This window comes from Grus americana, chromosome 5, assembly GCF_028858705.1.
Source record: "Grus americana isolate bGruAme1 chromosome 5, bGruAme1.mat, whole genome shotgun sequence".
NCBI lineage: Eukaryota > Metazoa > Chordata > Aves > Gruiformes > Gruidae > Grus > Grus americana.
This window is the reverse complement of record NC_072856.1, coordinates 2,992,595-3,007,850: the sequence shown is the minus strand read 5'-3', so window position 1 is coordinate 3,007,850 and position 15,256 is coordinate 2,992,595.

The window sequence follows — 15,256 nt, the reverse complement described above, 5'->3', positions numbered from 1 at the left end:
TCTCATACAGTTTTTATTGCTCTCAAAAAAAAAAAAGAAAAAAAAAAACCAAACCCAAACTGTTGCATTATATGTATTTGTTATAGTAGAACTGACACTGGATGGTGCAGACTGGTTTCTTTCCCTTTAGTAACGTGCTTGCTCACCTAAGAAACCCAGCTAAGGAAGAAAACGGTCCTGACTTGGGCATGGCATCATTTTACATCGTGCTGCTTGAGCTCAATGACTTGACTTGTAACAAATTGCATAAGCCATGTCACTGCTGGGTGTTCTTTTAACAACTTTGCTATCCTCTCGGCCCTCGGAATTTCGCCAGTGATCATGTGCTACTTACAGTAATATTCTGTCTTTTTTTTCCCCTGCAACTCCAATAGCTCAGTTCAATTTTGGGGTGCCTCAGCTCCCTGCTAGACCTGTTGTAGCAAGACAGCCAAGGAGAGAGCTGTAGAGACAGCTTCCCTTGAGCGCAGAAAAGACCTCGAGCCCCGTACCTGGATCTCCCTGCTGCGTGGTGAGCACAGGACTGGACAAACACCAGCCGGAGTGGCTGTACACCACCTCTACTCTGCTCTCCAGGGACCAAGGAGACACGGGTGGACCAGTGCATTCCTCAGCGCAACGCAGAGCAACCAGCCTACAGTACCTAAAAATGTATGCATTTTATAAACTGCCCTCTGCTGTGAACTCCTCGTCTAAATTGCTGGTGCTCTGAGGTCATTCTGCCTGCATAATATTTGGGTCCCTTATCATTTGCTGATGCGATAGGGAAAATGGGACTCGATTTTCCCAGGACCCACCGGTACGAAGGCAGGAGGCAGACAGATAAGAGACGCCAGCAAATTGTGCCGATGTATAAGTTCTTCTCTGCCAATGTCAGGAAACACAGAGGTAAATCAGCTCCCACAGAGATTTTGGGGGATAACAGAAAACCTACAAGGTCTCTCCTCCTGCTGAAGGCAATGGCCGTTAAGGGAAGGAAAACAAGCACCCACCTGAAGAGAGGACAGGAAATTCAGATGGCACTGACATGAACTAATCCAAGTGTGACTAATGAAATGACAGGTGATTTCCAGTGCTATTTCACCTTTTCAGTTCACACATTTTTCTTTATCAGCTCACCCAAGATGAAACTGCAGCCTTGTCCCTAACCGGGGAGCAGCGAATAGGCTGTCACCATCATCAGGTTTTTCCCTCCCTCGGTAGGAAACCTGATGTAGTGGTCGTAAGACATGTATTACAAGCAGCAGCCTGAGAGCTGGGGAAAAACAAAATGAAGCCCCAAAACAGCTACTGAAATCAAAAGTTGCTGTGAATCCTCAATATTAAAGAAAAATAGCCACCTTCCCGCGTGGCATTATGAGTTTCTTCACCAAAAGGGTTGTCAAGCGCTGGAACAGGCTGCCCAGGGAAGTGGTTGAGTCACCATCCCTGGAGGGATTTAGAAGACATGTAGATGTGGCGCTTGGGACCATGAAGTGTTAGGTTTATGGTTGGACTCAATGATCTTAAAGGTCTTTTCCATTCTATGACTTACGAGCTTAAAGGCAAACGAGATACTGTAAACTTACCAACCATATTTGTGTGATTTACAAATCTGCTAAGTTCAACACTTGATTATACTTCAGAGGAATATTGTTTCTAACTGGGTATCAAACTATGTCATGATCATAGCTGACGAGAAGTGCTTCAGTAAGAATTTCTGAATATTTAATAATGAGATTCATGCCATTACCAGTAAGCACTTCAACGAGCTGCCTTCAGAAGCAGGACCGAGATACCAGCACAACCATTGTGCTGAGCAGCTTGTGTGCGTAAAACAATACATTTCATAAAAGTTAGGCAAAAGGTATAGAAAAATCTATCATCAGTATTCTCACTTGTTTTCACATTAAGACAGTCTGGCTACAGTCACATCATTAATGACTGTGTTTGGCAAAAAGGTCTGAGCAATCAACTTTTCATAAACCGATGTTCATGAAAAAAATAATTTTAGAAGTCAAATGTATGAATATTGTTTAAAAACAAACGGAAAATGTGCCGATGCAAATATTTGAACAAAGAATTCCTCTGGTTTTCTCCAGTCAAGCAGCAGGAATTACATACAATGTATCTGGCCAAATGCATTCAAATTTGGAATATTCATGGCTAGTCATAGCATGAATAATCCTCATGTTGAAAAAAAAAAAAATTAAAAAATGACAGAATCCACTTCAGAGCAGTTCGGTGAATTAAAGGAGCAAGAAAATTCACCAGGGAGAAATTATATACCCTGCTGTAACTACTACACTGTCAGAACTTCCAGAATTACAGTTTTCTACACTGTAGCATTAGTCCAATCTGGTATTTGCAATAAAATTTAACAACTAACTGCCCTTTTCTTTACTTCAGGTTTCCAAACATGTGAAGTTTCCCTCTTTCCCTGTCCCCTCCCCTAGGGATAGCTACCTTAATTAAAACTAACTTAGAGTATCTTTACAGTATAAGGATACCTATATGTAAGGATCTAAAAGTATGCATTTATACTATAGGTACCCTATACACAGTATCCTTTCAGAAGCTTTCCACTCTTTAGGGATTGCCTGAAATCGAGTGCAGATTCAGAGATTCAATTTTTCATTACAAAATTATAAACAAGAATTTAAAAATACCGTCTTCTGTATTTTCATGGCTTTCCTTTATGACAGTCTTTCCAGGATGCATCTTTCAAAATCAACTCTTGTATCTCTATGGGACACCAGCACAAATTTGTCAATATTTCGTATGGGATTGAATAAAATTAAGATGGAGTTATGAGAAAATACCATCTTTCTATTTAAATACAAAACTGGATAGTTACCTACTCTAGGAAGGATGATCATACAAACATTATACACTCTGAAACTAGAACAGGGTCCATCATCTCATGGAGCGAAGGAAGCACATACTGGATATGAAATAAGAAGATTGGGAGTGGAGGGCATTTGCAAAGAAACATCCTCTTATTAACAAAAACGACGCAGCACAACCAGAAGGGATTTTGGAGCTATGTAAAAGATGCTTTATAAGACAGCATCCTTGGGGAGCACATCTATTCGAATAGTGAGTAGGTCACAGAGGAGAGAACAAAATCTCCTGACAATCATCGTTTAGAGACAAACGTAGATGCCGGGTGTCTCTGCATTAGAGGTTCTGATTTTGATAGGCTCAGAAAAGACCATTCTTTGAACGTACATGATTTTGCTTGATCACTTAACTGTGACGTGTTGTTATCCATCGCAGATAGTTGTGAACAGCTTGAAAATGTGCTCTAGCTTATTTCAGGGATAAAGATAAAACTAATTTAGCCACTTTAAAAAAAATTAAAAAACAAAATAAACCCAAAATTTACTGTTGCCTTTGAGATTGAGCCTAAGGATTTTACCTGACTGACTTACCCTTGAAATCTCCAGTTGAAATCTGTGAGGGAAGTAGTGAAAAAAGGAAATCTGGAGCCAACTTTACTCATGAGTCTTAGTCAAGAAGAGGCACCCGTCCATGAGGCTGGCACACCGTGTTCATCACTGACGGCCCATAAATTTCCAAGGAGCACCAGGACAAAGAAGAATTCCTTCTCACCACTTCCATCTTTGCTTTTCTGTGCTATTTTAAGGTTGTCGTCTTCTCAAATTTTCAGCAAAGTGCAATGCCCACATGTGGAGTAGAGAACAAGATAACGCATGCACATACTGTTTGACAGGCTTGATTTGCAAAATCCAAGACTTTCATACACTATGAAGAAACTGTACTGAGCCCACTGTGGCACACTCGGTATTTAATGTCACGCTGCACTCATCGGCTTCTCACTATTCAACTTCCATACCATTTCCCTGCTTGAATTTGCATCCAAGCAAATATCTCTGCATCAACAGGGAGCTAAATCAACCATATATTGCTCTGTTAAAGCCAGTGAAGTTTCCTGCTTGCACGCTTTTAAGGGTCTGTCTAAAATCAAATTTTAAAGACAACTTGCAGTTCGCAAGTTCGCAGTAGGTTTTCAAGATGTTACCAACATGATTTATCCCAAGTGGCAGATATAGCTTTTAATTGAGAGAATTTATGAGGATGGTCAATGCTGGGTCTCAGATAACAAGGCAGCAGTGAAGTAGGGCATTTTTCTCTTAATCCCACAGTGAAAGGCAGATGAGTTGAGTTTTTCCGTGGATGGCTTTACACAAAATCCAGGGCAAAAAAGTGCAATTGCTCATGGTAAGAAAGGTAAATGCAGTATAATTGAATTTTTATTTGCTATGACATACATTTTTGTACGGGTTCACACCAGCTGTGGTTTTTAGAGTCAGTGTTACTAGCCTGATAAGAACAGGACACACAGCTATCATCCTTCATCACCAAGGTTACTTAACTTTTAGTTGTAATAAAGCCTCATCTTGGTTATAATCTCTGTCTCAGAGTTTTCCTTCATCAGCAGCACAGAATACTCCCCATTTCCCATCATCCATGAGGGTTTAGATAATAAATTGAACACCGCACTCATACTACAGCCTAGGAACAAACAAAGCAGGTTTGGGTTCCATGTGGGACTTGTCTTAATCAACCAGACAGCACGAAGCAACCATTTACTTCTAATTTCTACGTCAATAAGTTAAACACCATTTGAACCTGCACCCCAGTGTAAGCCTGCATTTAGGGACACTGGTTCATGAACTTTCCCAGGCAGAGGATGCTTGGTCCACATCCTCTGAAGAAATTACAGTACAATTGTTATCTTAACGTGTTTTCAGTTATTCGAATCCAGTTTTCTGGATATTTTTAAGCAATGGTTTATTTTTAAATGGTACTTTAAAGACAACTTAGGTCTGCATGGAATATTTTGTTTCCATGCTGCTTATAAGGTTTTACATTTGGTAAAAGTTAATAACAGAAAAGTGGATTAAATCCAAAAGCAGTGGAATAAAAATATTATCCAAAAAGTATTGTTTGCTTCTATAATTCAAAATTTGATGACCAGGACATCAAGCCATTTATCAAGTCAAGATGAACTGTGTTTCTTCATAAACTTTTACAAACACGTTAGATCCAGCAACAGTTATTTCAAGTTCTATAGTAAAATTTGTGTTAGAAAGCTGGGATATGCGTTACCGTTAAAACAGACACTGAATTCCTATTATCACTATATACAATTTCAAATCTTATCTAAATTTCATCAGCATTGTCTTTGCAGTAAATTATGCTGGTGAGGGAAATGCAATCATGTTTTTCTTGCTAGAAGGCTCAGAACATCTTTTTTTCAATTTATTTTTTAACAGTTGCATTTACTGTTAAAAATGTCAATAGAGTCTCTTTTTTCTTAAAAAAAAAAAAAAAAAAGCAATGGAAAAGGTTAGGAATTTTTCCCTACTGTAAATTTTAACTTGCTGTCATGAAGAAATTCTTAAGGCAGCCAACAAGAATGTTCTAATTCTTTTGTCCCCATTTCTCAAAATATCAAAATGATGTTATGTGCCTTGTTGTCCCAGATTGGCTGTCGGTAGATTGCAGGGCATAATAGATCATTTTATGGTAACCCAGAAACAAGGAGCTACACGCTATCCTTGATTGTAATACCCACGCTGCTGGGTCACAGTGCTGTGGCAGAATATGGAGTTTGGGTTGGATTAGCTCTATTAGAAAATACGTAAAATATTTGCTGCACCTTTGATATTCGTAGTGCCCCAAGAGTGCTAAATATCAACCATCAGCGCTAAAGATGAAGTGAATTTATGCGCACTGGCACAGAAGTCTAGAGTGGCTGTAACAGATTGGATTTCCTCAGGGTCTGACGACGGCCAAAGCCCGTGTACGAGTGCGTCATCATAGATTATCTGTGCTCACGCCAGTGTTCGCTGTAGTTACCACTTCTGTCTTAACGTTAGCATTCTGAATTAAGTTATAGCCTTTTCACTGTTGCAAGTGTCTATCTTCTGTGCACAACATGACAGTTTCCAACAACCTGAGGTTACTTCAGTGCCACATATATACCTATATATATATCTCATATTATACAACCTTTATAAAGTCTATCCTCCCCCATGACTAAAGTACCTTCCCTTCAGAAAGCTGCTTGGGCATTAACGTGAAGTGTAAAATGCCCCGTTTCACGTTCACGACGATTACCAGATCTCATAGTGTTCCCAGAGAATAACAAAACCTCGGTGCTTCTTAGAGAACAGATTTGCTGCCCGTGCAACGGGTGACGGCTAATACAGCTGCTCGAGCCTACCTCTGACAGCTGCTAAACAGAAACCAGCTGGTCTTTGCCTGTGCCCCCTGGTAAGGTCGTTACCGAAGCAGACATCCTGTTCGTAACGACGTCGCCATTGATAGCGGGTGCCTGGGCAGTGTGTGGGAATGGTATATTTGCCCATGAATAGAATTTTCTGGAGGTGTCAATAATTAGGAAAGCCCTTGCGCTCTCCTGTATATTCCATCCACTTGAAAACCAACAAGAAAAGACTTTGCGCCACCCGGCTAGATCCCTGGAACACTTCTCAATGTTAAATAATGAAGGTTCTCCACTTTCTCATCCTCGGTAAGAGCAGTGGTATATGGATATCAGTTGCTTCATTGCACTGTGAAGCTCGAATAGTGGAAACCGCGTAGGTCTGAGGCAGGGCTGAGGTGGTCACCCATCGCTAGGCAAGAACTGAGCAAAGTTAGGCAATCTGACCCAAAATGAAAGCCTGCTCAGCTAGGCACAACTCCCTCCCTCCTGCAAATCACGACTTTGGAAGAACGTGATGCCTGGTGACACGGTATTTTTGGTAGCCAAAGACGAATGAGACTTAAGGTGGAGGTTTTCCCCAGGCATAAGAGCAACAGCAGCAGGAGAAAGTCAGACTTTGAGAGAAAGCATAAAGCAGGTTTTTTCCTACAACGCCTTGAATCAATGTGCTGCAAATGCCTACGTCTGCTGAGTTTGAGACACCTGCAGAGCAGGACCACAAGTTACGTGCTTTAAGGCTTCTAAAGGGAACCAAAACTAAAGTAAAAAAGTGTCTTGTACATCTTAGAAGTGCCAACAAGATCCCTACGTTACCCACCCTCCCCAAAACCAAACACACAAACGAGGATTAATAAACAGTCTCTTTTAGAGCAGATTGTCATTCCAAAGTATTTTTCAACCAAATTACCAGTAATTATTCCCTAGCTGTGGTGTATCTCCTACTGTCCCTTCTCCCCTTCAGTGCTTTTCTACGCGAGATATCCTTCCACGCAGCTGCGGAACTTTGTAAGGAGATCCCTTCCCCGTCTGTTCAGGGCATTTTTATGCTCCTGGGCTGAAAGTCTAGTTGTTCTACTCTGATTTCTTCAAATACTCCTCTGAATGCTTCGCCTGACTCTTGTGAGAAGGATTGCCGATTCCGACGTTACTTGTTACGCGGAAATAGAAGCGTTTGCATACCTGTATGCTTCTATTCCCCGTTTATGTAGAGGGGATATCACTTTTCTCACTGCCTGAGTGTTGGAAAACAAATTCACACGTGACAGCAAGTTGCTCAGTTGTACAGTGATGGTACAAGTGCTGTAGCCAGCTTGATTCTCCGTTATTATTAATGTGCCGAATGAAAAGTTTATCAGACATGATCTCATACGGTCTAAAGAATGGAAATCAGCTACCGCCGGTGGCTTTAAACTGCAACGTGAGCATAACGCGCGGGATTGCATCGTTCTTAAAAGTGCCTCTCTATGGCTGTGATGGACAACAGGGAAGAGGATGCAAATGGGGTTAAACGACTGTATCTAAAGCCATTGTTGCTTTGAGCTGGTTGGAGCAACCCGGTATTTCAAAGATCATTCACGTATTAAGTGGCAGGTGTGTGTTTCTGCTGCTTCTTAGGAAAAAAAAAAAAAACAAAACAAAAAACCAACAACCCAGCTGCATTCTGTGAATTTAGCTTTGGGAGCTGGAGCGTTCCAGTTTTAATCTGCATTCTGGGACAGGTAGCACAGACCAATTAATCATGAAAACTCCCTCCGATGGTCTCACCTTCTTTTGTCTTTGAACAGCACGATACAAAATAAAAATGGGTCATCAACGCATTAGCAAGAAGGCTATGATATCCTATCCTTGAAGGGATGTTATACTCGCAGCATAGACATGAGATGCAGAAAAAAGCAGTCGCCTACTCTGTGCAGAAGTGCATCGTCTGAGGGTGGGTATTGTTTGCTGCTTTGTTTTGACAGGCAGCACCAAAATACTTTTTTATAGCGAGGATATTGATAGCTTTGCAACTCTGTAAATCCCAGGTGAAACGAAAGAGCTGGAACAGATATTGCTGAGGACCAGATGAACTCACTGCTCACCAAAGATGCCCGCTGCCAGTAGGAGCCGGGAGAAACAGGGATTTTTGGCAACAAAGGTGGGGGTCAAATGCCTGCAACACGGGATGTGCTCACAGGTTAGGAGCAACAGGTAAACGAGAGAAGCATATTTATGGAGGAAAAAAAATTAGCTGCAGTAATAGGTAACTAGAAAAAAAAAGAGGTAGAAATAGAAGAAAGTTGTCATAAGAGGCATAAAACCTTATTATCCTTCACTTGGTTTTCATGAAGAGAGGGAGGAGGGACTGTACCCAAAACAAAGGGAAAAGCGAGGCAAATACATGACAATTCGAATCTCTGACTAGGCAGAAATCAGCCAAACGCTACTGTGACAGCTTTAAGAGCAAGAACAGCTTCCTCGGGATTGACAGAATAGGCAGAAGTAGTAGGATGAAGTCCATATTACATTTATTATGGATATCAAGAAAAAAAAAATAAAAAACCCCAGAACTACAAGGCTCTACAAGCATGATTTGAATAATAAGAATAGCAGAAAATAGTTGGCATGGAACATTTAACAAATTATACCTAAATTGCGGACACTCAGCATGCATTTACCCACAGAGAGCTTGCCTACCAAATCTCGTACTGCCTCATTGAAGAAGCAGCAACAACAGAAAAGATTTTACAGGGAGAGATCTGTGGGTACAATTACACGGCCTGCAGGAAACACTTTTGACAGAATAACCAGCTGCAAGTTAAACACGAAGAGGGGAGCAACCACAACAATCCCACGTCAGTCAATGCGATGTTATGGGGGAAGAGAAATAGTAAAGAACAGGAATAAATTAAGAGAGATCTATGTTACAGGACACCAAGGGAGAAAAGGGTCTTGAATGACAAGGCGTATTCTGCACTATTCCCAGGAAAACACTTGGGAATGTTGTGCGGGCAAGAATCCCAAGAGGGGATGGTTTGTGTTCAACCAGGAATAAGTCGTACCCTCTTCCCCAAACACTTAGAGGGAAAACAAATAAATCAAGTTTTGAGCATATGAGGTTCAGAGTCTTAAATTTTAAGGCTGAAAGAGACTGTGATGAATTATTCTGACCTCATATAGAATGCAATGCCAAAGAATCTCACCCAGTAATTTTGTGCTGGACAGCCATATATCTAGGAAAAATACTTAGTCTCAATTTAAATACTTCAACAAATTCATGATGTCCATAGGTTAATTGTTCTGATGGTTAATTACTCTCGGTGAATCTTAGATGTCTCTGATTTACTCTGTCTCCAGTTTTCAAACTCTGGTTTTTGTTGCACTTTTGTTCGATTTCTGCACTCTCTGCAATCCTTTCCCTGGAGATTCTACAAGTTTACTCTAAATTACCTTATCTTGGAATAGGTTGAACTTCTTTAGTTTCTCATTATTGATCGTGATTTTGAGACTCCAAATCATTCTTGGAATCTTTCTTCCCTTCTTTCCAAGTTTCTGATTTTCTCTCTGAAGCGTGTACACCATGTGTCCGCATAAACTTGACACAATTTACTAGTAAATGCCTGATCAGCACGCAGTGATAAATCTCTTTAACCAAAAAATAAAAATAAAAGCAATTACAGATAGCACTGCATCTTGGTAAGGACCAGAAAGTTAGGTCTGAATTCATGAGAGTGACTCTACAATCTGCCTTCTGGTAGAATTAACCCTGATTCAGTTTTTCCTGACTTTTTACACTTAATCAGAAGAGAATCTGGGGCAACTACACAGTTCTGGTTAGAGGGGAAAAAAGGAAAAAAAAAAAAAAGGACAACACAGAAGGTTCAAGAGAGGATAACTGAGATAATAAGCCTTAATGACCCTAAATGATAAGCAAAAGAAGGTTAAACGTGCTGTGGAAAAGAGAAGATTAACAGAAGACCTTGCTGATAAATAAAATACCTTTAGGGAATAGAAAGGATACATTTTAGTAGACAAGCAATTTAATAGAGGGATATGCAAGCACGATTAATTAACATCTGTATTAGTTAATGATGATGAAAAGCTCCTTGCTATTGCTGAGCTGTATTATGAGAAAAATAAAAGCAGCAGCAAAGGACAGCTTTATACTTTTTAACGCAATTCCTCGGGAGGCGTCACCAGGCTCTGCAAGCAGCTGGGTTGGCATCACACAGACGTGGCAGTGGAGGAGAGAAAGGGGCCAGGGCCAGGTTTTGATATAACACAAGAGTTCTTTGCTTGGAGAGTTCATTTTTGCCATCTCTGCCTTCAAAATAAGTGCAACTATCTTCCGGTTAACTCGGTTTCGAGACTCCCATCACAGAAGGGAGTTACCTTCTCACTGGTCCTAAGGAAATATGGAATATTCCAACTCTGTAACAGGAAAAAACTTCTGAGGATAATTAATTATTGGAACAGATTGCTCACAGAGGTTGTGAGATCTCTTAAATCATAGAAAAGCTATATTGATAAGGAAAACATTAAAATAATTTATCAAAATATGAGATAATTATATACCAAAAAACATGCACCAAATAACTTTGGATATTTTCGCCTGGAGCGATTTCACACAATGTAACGTCACAGTATCTACAACTTGCTGCATGCATCCCCTTTTGATACAAACTCACAGTGCTATCCACTCACATTTGGGGTGGAATTATTATATTACACTTGTGCCTAACAGAATTATAGGGCCCGAATAGCTCAGTCTGTACCCATCCCTCCCTGCCCACCTAACCTGTGGTTGGTTTAACCACCTGGACCTGGTCTGAACAGATTTTAATCAAAATACAAAACTTCTGCCTCCGGGATCACCAACGTAAGTATATTCAAGTCCCTTAAAAATCTTGCAAAGGAAGCAAATAGAAAAGAAAAAGTTATTTCTGTTACAATGCAGTTTCCAGCACTAGGAACCATCCCTGTCCTCATCGCCGCCGGTGTATTCGTACTAACTCAGGTTGCTGATGGTCCTCCTCTCTTCACAATTTAAATACAAACTCACGCAATGGTCTTGACGTCGATTTTTTTCAGGGCACGGAAGCCTAACAGCAGCAGTGCCTTATTGCAGCACCTATGCCACCACGTTGTGCTAAGACAGAATATGTAAAGTCACAATGGAAAGAGAAGACAACGCCGGGACCACGTTCCTCCGATAATTAAATAACGATGAAAACGTCGCTGTGGTTGAACTATATATATATATTTTGCTCTGTTTATAACAGAATTCCCTTGCATAGATACAGTTCACTGATGATAAAACAGGAGAAAGCTTTTCTCGCAGAGACATGTGATAATTCTTCACAGTAAAATTCCTTGCGTCTGTTAGGAGGTCATCGGTCTAGCTTCGTACAACAGAAAATGAATTGAATATAGAGTCATGTTGAATTTTGTTGTCTTTCCTCAGGCTACAGTTCTGCTGAAGCCAAAGCTTTCTTCAAGGAGATTGAGAAAATATAGCGTGAGAACATTTTTTAATGGAAAAAGTAGAAATTTGGCTCATTATTTATGCCATTTTTGTGTAAGTGTGACATCCACTGGCAGGTAGTGGAGAGTAAAACCTACCAAGCAAGCAGCTCAGTAGACTACAGGATCCCAGAACTCCACGTTCATACCACCTCTTATTCCAACAAACTTTACCAACCTCTTTGCCCAATGTGAGCCTCATATTTGCCTAGTAAACGCTTTTGAGAGAGAAAAAAATATTAAAAGCAAGCAATAAAGTCAGAGGGGTTTACTGCTATTTCTCCAATAATTCTCCTTTTTTAATAAACAGAACTGAAAGCATAACAGGTCAGATAAAGTTTAGCAGCAACAGCAGTGGCTTAACAATTGTCTACCAGAAGAGAGACACACACACACACAGTTTCACGGTTAAAACACAGAATTCTTACCAGTTATCCTGATGTCTGTTTTCAGATTTGCCAATTATTTTCTTTCTGGAAGCCTGGGCAAGCGCACAGGCTGCATTTATAAAAGATAAAAAGTAATTACAGATTAACAAAAAATTAGATGGGAAGAGACCTTTGAAGTACACCTGGTCCAACCCCCTGCCTGAAGCAGAGCTAACTCACTCGTCAATTAAATCAGGTTGCTAAGGGCATTATTCAGTCAAGTTTTAAAAACCTCTGAGGATGAAGATCTCTCCACCACTCCAGGCTGGCTATTCCAGTGCTTAACCACGCTCCGTATGAACAAGTTTCTCCTGAGGTCCAACTGAAGTTCCCTTTTTCAGCCTGTGACCATTGCTTCTCGTCCTTCGGCAGTGTGCTTCCGAGGAGGGTTTCCTCCTTCTCTGTCGCCCACCCATCCCACCTTTTTGGCAGTGGAAAAGTACCATATGATTCCCTGCCTCCTATTCACACTAAACAAACCCTGTTCCCTCAGCCTCTCCCCATCTGTAGTCCCTTCTGAATGTTGAACTGCTTTGCAGCACATCAAATCACCCTCCCTAATTTGGCATCATGTGGAAATTTGCTGAGGAGTGCGTTATGGCCCATCATCCAGGGGAGGGTGGGGAGGCACCAGCACAGGTTGCCCAGAGAGGTGGTAGATGCCCCATCCCTGGAAACATTCAAGGTCAGGTTGGACGGGGCTCTGAGCAACCCAATCAAGTTGAAGATGTCCCTGCTCATTGCAGGAGGGTTGGACTAGATGACCTTTAAAGGTCCCTTCCAACACAAAGCATGCTATGATTCTGTCATCCAGGTCATTATAGAAAATGTTAAACAAGATCAGCCTCAGTACTGATCCTTGAGAAACATCACCAGTAAGCAGATACCAGTCAGACTTTGAACCACGGACCTTCAACCAGTTTTTCCCCTCACTTTGTAGTCCACCCATCCAGTTCACATCTCTAATTTGACTGCCAAGATAATACGTGAGACTGTGCTAAAAGCCTTCGTCAAGTCCAAGTGAACATCATTCCTCTCCCTTTGTCCACAAAACCTGTCCTTTCATCGTAAAAGTCAATCGGGATGGTCAAGCGTGATTTGCTCTTGGTAGATCCATGCTGGCTGTTCAAATTTTTGTTCTCCATGTGCCAATAAACAGGTTTCGTGAGGAACTGCTCCATAATCTTCCTAAGGACTGAGGTGAGGCTGACTGGCCTGTAGTTCCCTTCCTCCTTGCCTACCCTGAAGATGGTGTAGCATTTCCTTTTTCCTATCATATTAATTAATTCCTGAGAATTAATTGTGAAAGGTTATAAAATCCTCAGACGAGTGATAGTACACAAGGGTCCTGGCCCAAGACTGCAGAAAGAGGTGTTACTGAATTCTGAACGTAGACAAGAGCTCCTGTTTCTCAGCAAACACCAAATTCTCCTCCCTGACACTGAAGTTTCAGGAAACGAGAGGGCAACGCAACAGCATCCTGCCAGTGGAAGGGGCAGCCAACTCCCCCCTCGTCACCCACCGCATTGCTTAGCCCTGTGTCAGCCTTGAGGGTTGCCAGGACTGTCCAAGAGACAATTCAACTCACTAACCCATCTGAAAGCTAACTAACCAAAACAAAACAAGAGAGGCCCTTTTTTTTTTTTTTGGGGGGGGGGGGGGGGGGGGGGCAGTTTAGTGAATCAACTCATGAAAAAAAATCACCGCAGACTAGGCGAAAGGAAAGGGAGGATAAGAGATGAGGGGGGAGAAAAAGACCATGCCTTTCTGATGGCAGCAAGCCAACAGATCAGCTTAAATGTCTGTGAAAATACCACCTAAAAATATATATACCTTTAGGATCCTAAAATATTTCTCTAGAGCAATGGTTAGCCCAAGTAGCTATAGTTGTACGCACAGAAAAATAATCTTCTTTTTAAGCGTTTAAAAATGGTCAGAAGAGGAAAATTTAAGTCATATTTTTCTAGCTACTGAAGCAGACAAACGATGCATCCAAGCTTCTAACCTGTTTTTCAGAAATGAACCACAGCGCTAGACACAAGCTGGTTTCTCAGGCTGACGCACAGTATTCCGCTGTCAGGAACGCCACTTAAATATTAACCAAAACTCTGCATCAGTCTTCCTACAGCGACCACGCAGAAGGGAGGAGAGACGGCACTTCAGCTGACATTTATTTATCCTGCACAGAATTTGCAGTAAAACTTCAGCTGAATGAGATCACGTGCAAGCTGCCATCTGCGTTTATTCCATCGGGATTATCACTCTTGATTGTTTTATTTTGGGGAAAAAGTCAGATAAGGATTGTGACTTCAAGGTTGCAGCACGTACAGACTTAAGGAGGTGATGTTCTTGTGCTTTAAACGGCATTTCTTTGTTGTTTCTTTCTGGGGCTTTTTATTTCTGAGGCCATCGCAGCTGTTTCACAGACCCTGTAGCAGGTCTCTACGTTTGAGGTACTTTACATTTTGTGAAAGAATTTTAATTTTGCGATTCAGATTTTTTTCCTAAATTGATCCCTACCTTTCATAACCTTCCCTTTCAGCTTTTGTACTTTCTTCCAGTTATACACTAACATCGGCTGTTGTCTAGGAAACGCATCTTGTGTTCTCCCGAGCATCCCGGCACCGTTAATGAAAGAAATCCCTTTGCATCTCTGGATCACATCATGTTAATTCAGCGACTCTGCGTGAGAGCCAAGCAACTGATTTAGTGTGCAACCTGCAATGCAAAATGCTCTTTACAAGACTACCAGGGCGAAAGAGGCACCATAAGGAAACATTCCTCACAAGCCCTGACGGCGGTTAACTACACAGGGAATTGCAAGTGTTCAGAGAATCACACATATTCAGAGAGTCACGTCTTCTCGCACTTACCAAGGACAACAGCAAAATATTCAGCAACTGGAATGGGAGTAGGAAAAGGCCAAGAGAAGTGATATTTTCTCAGGACAAACTCCATACATCCCCTTCAGACTGCTATGCATAATAAGTCTATATAAGAAATCAGAAGAGGATTTTTGATATTTTGTTGTACAAGAAAAATATTACCCCCCCCCCAAAAAAAAAAAAATCCAAGCCCAGACCTCAGC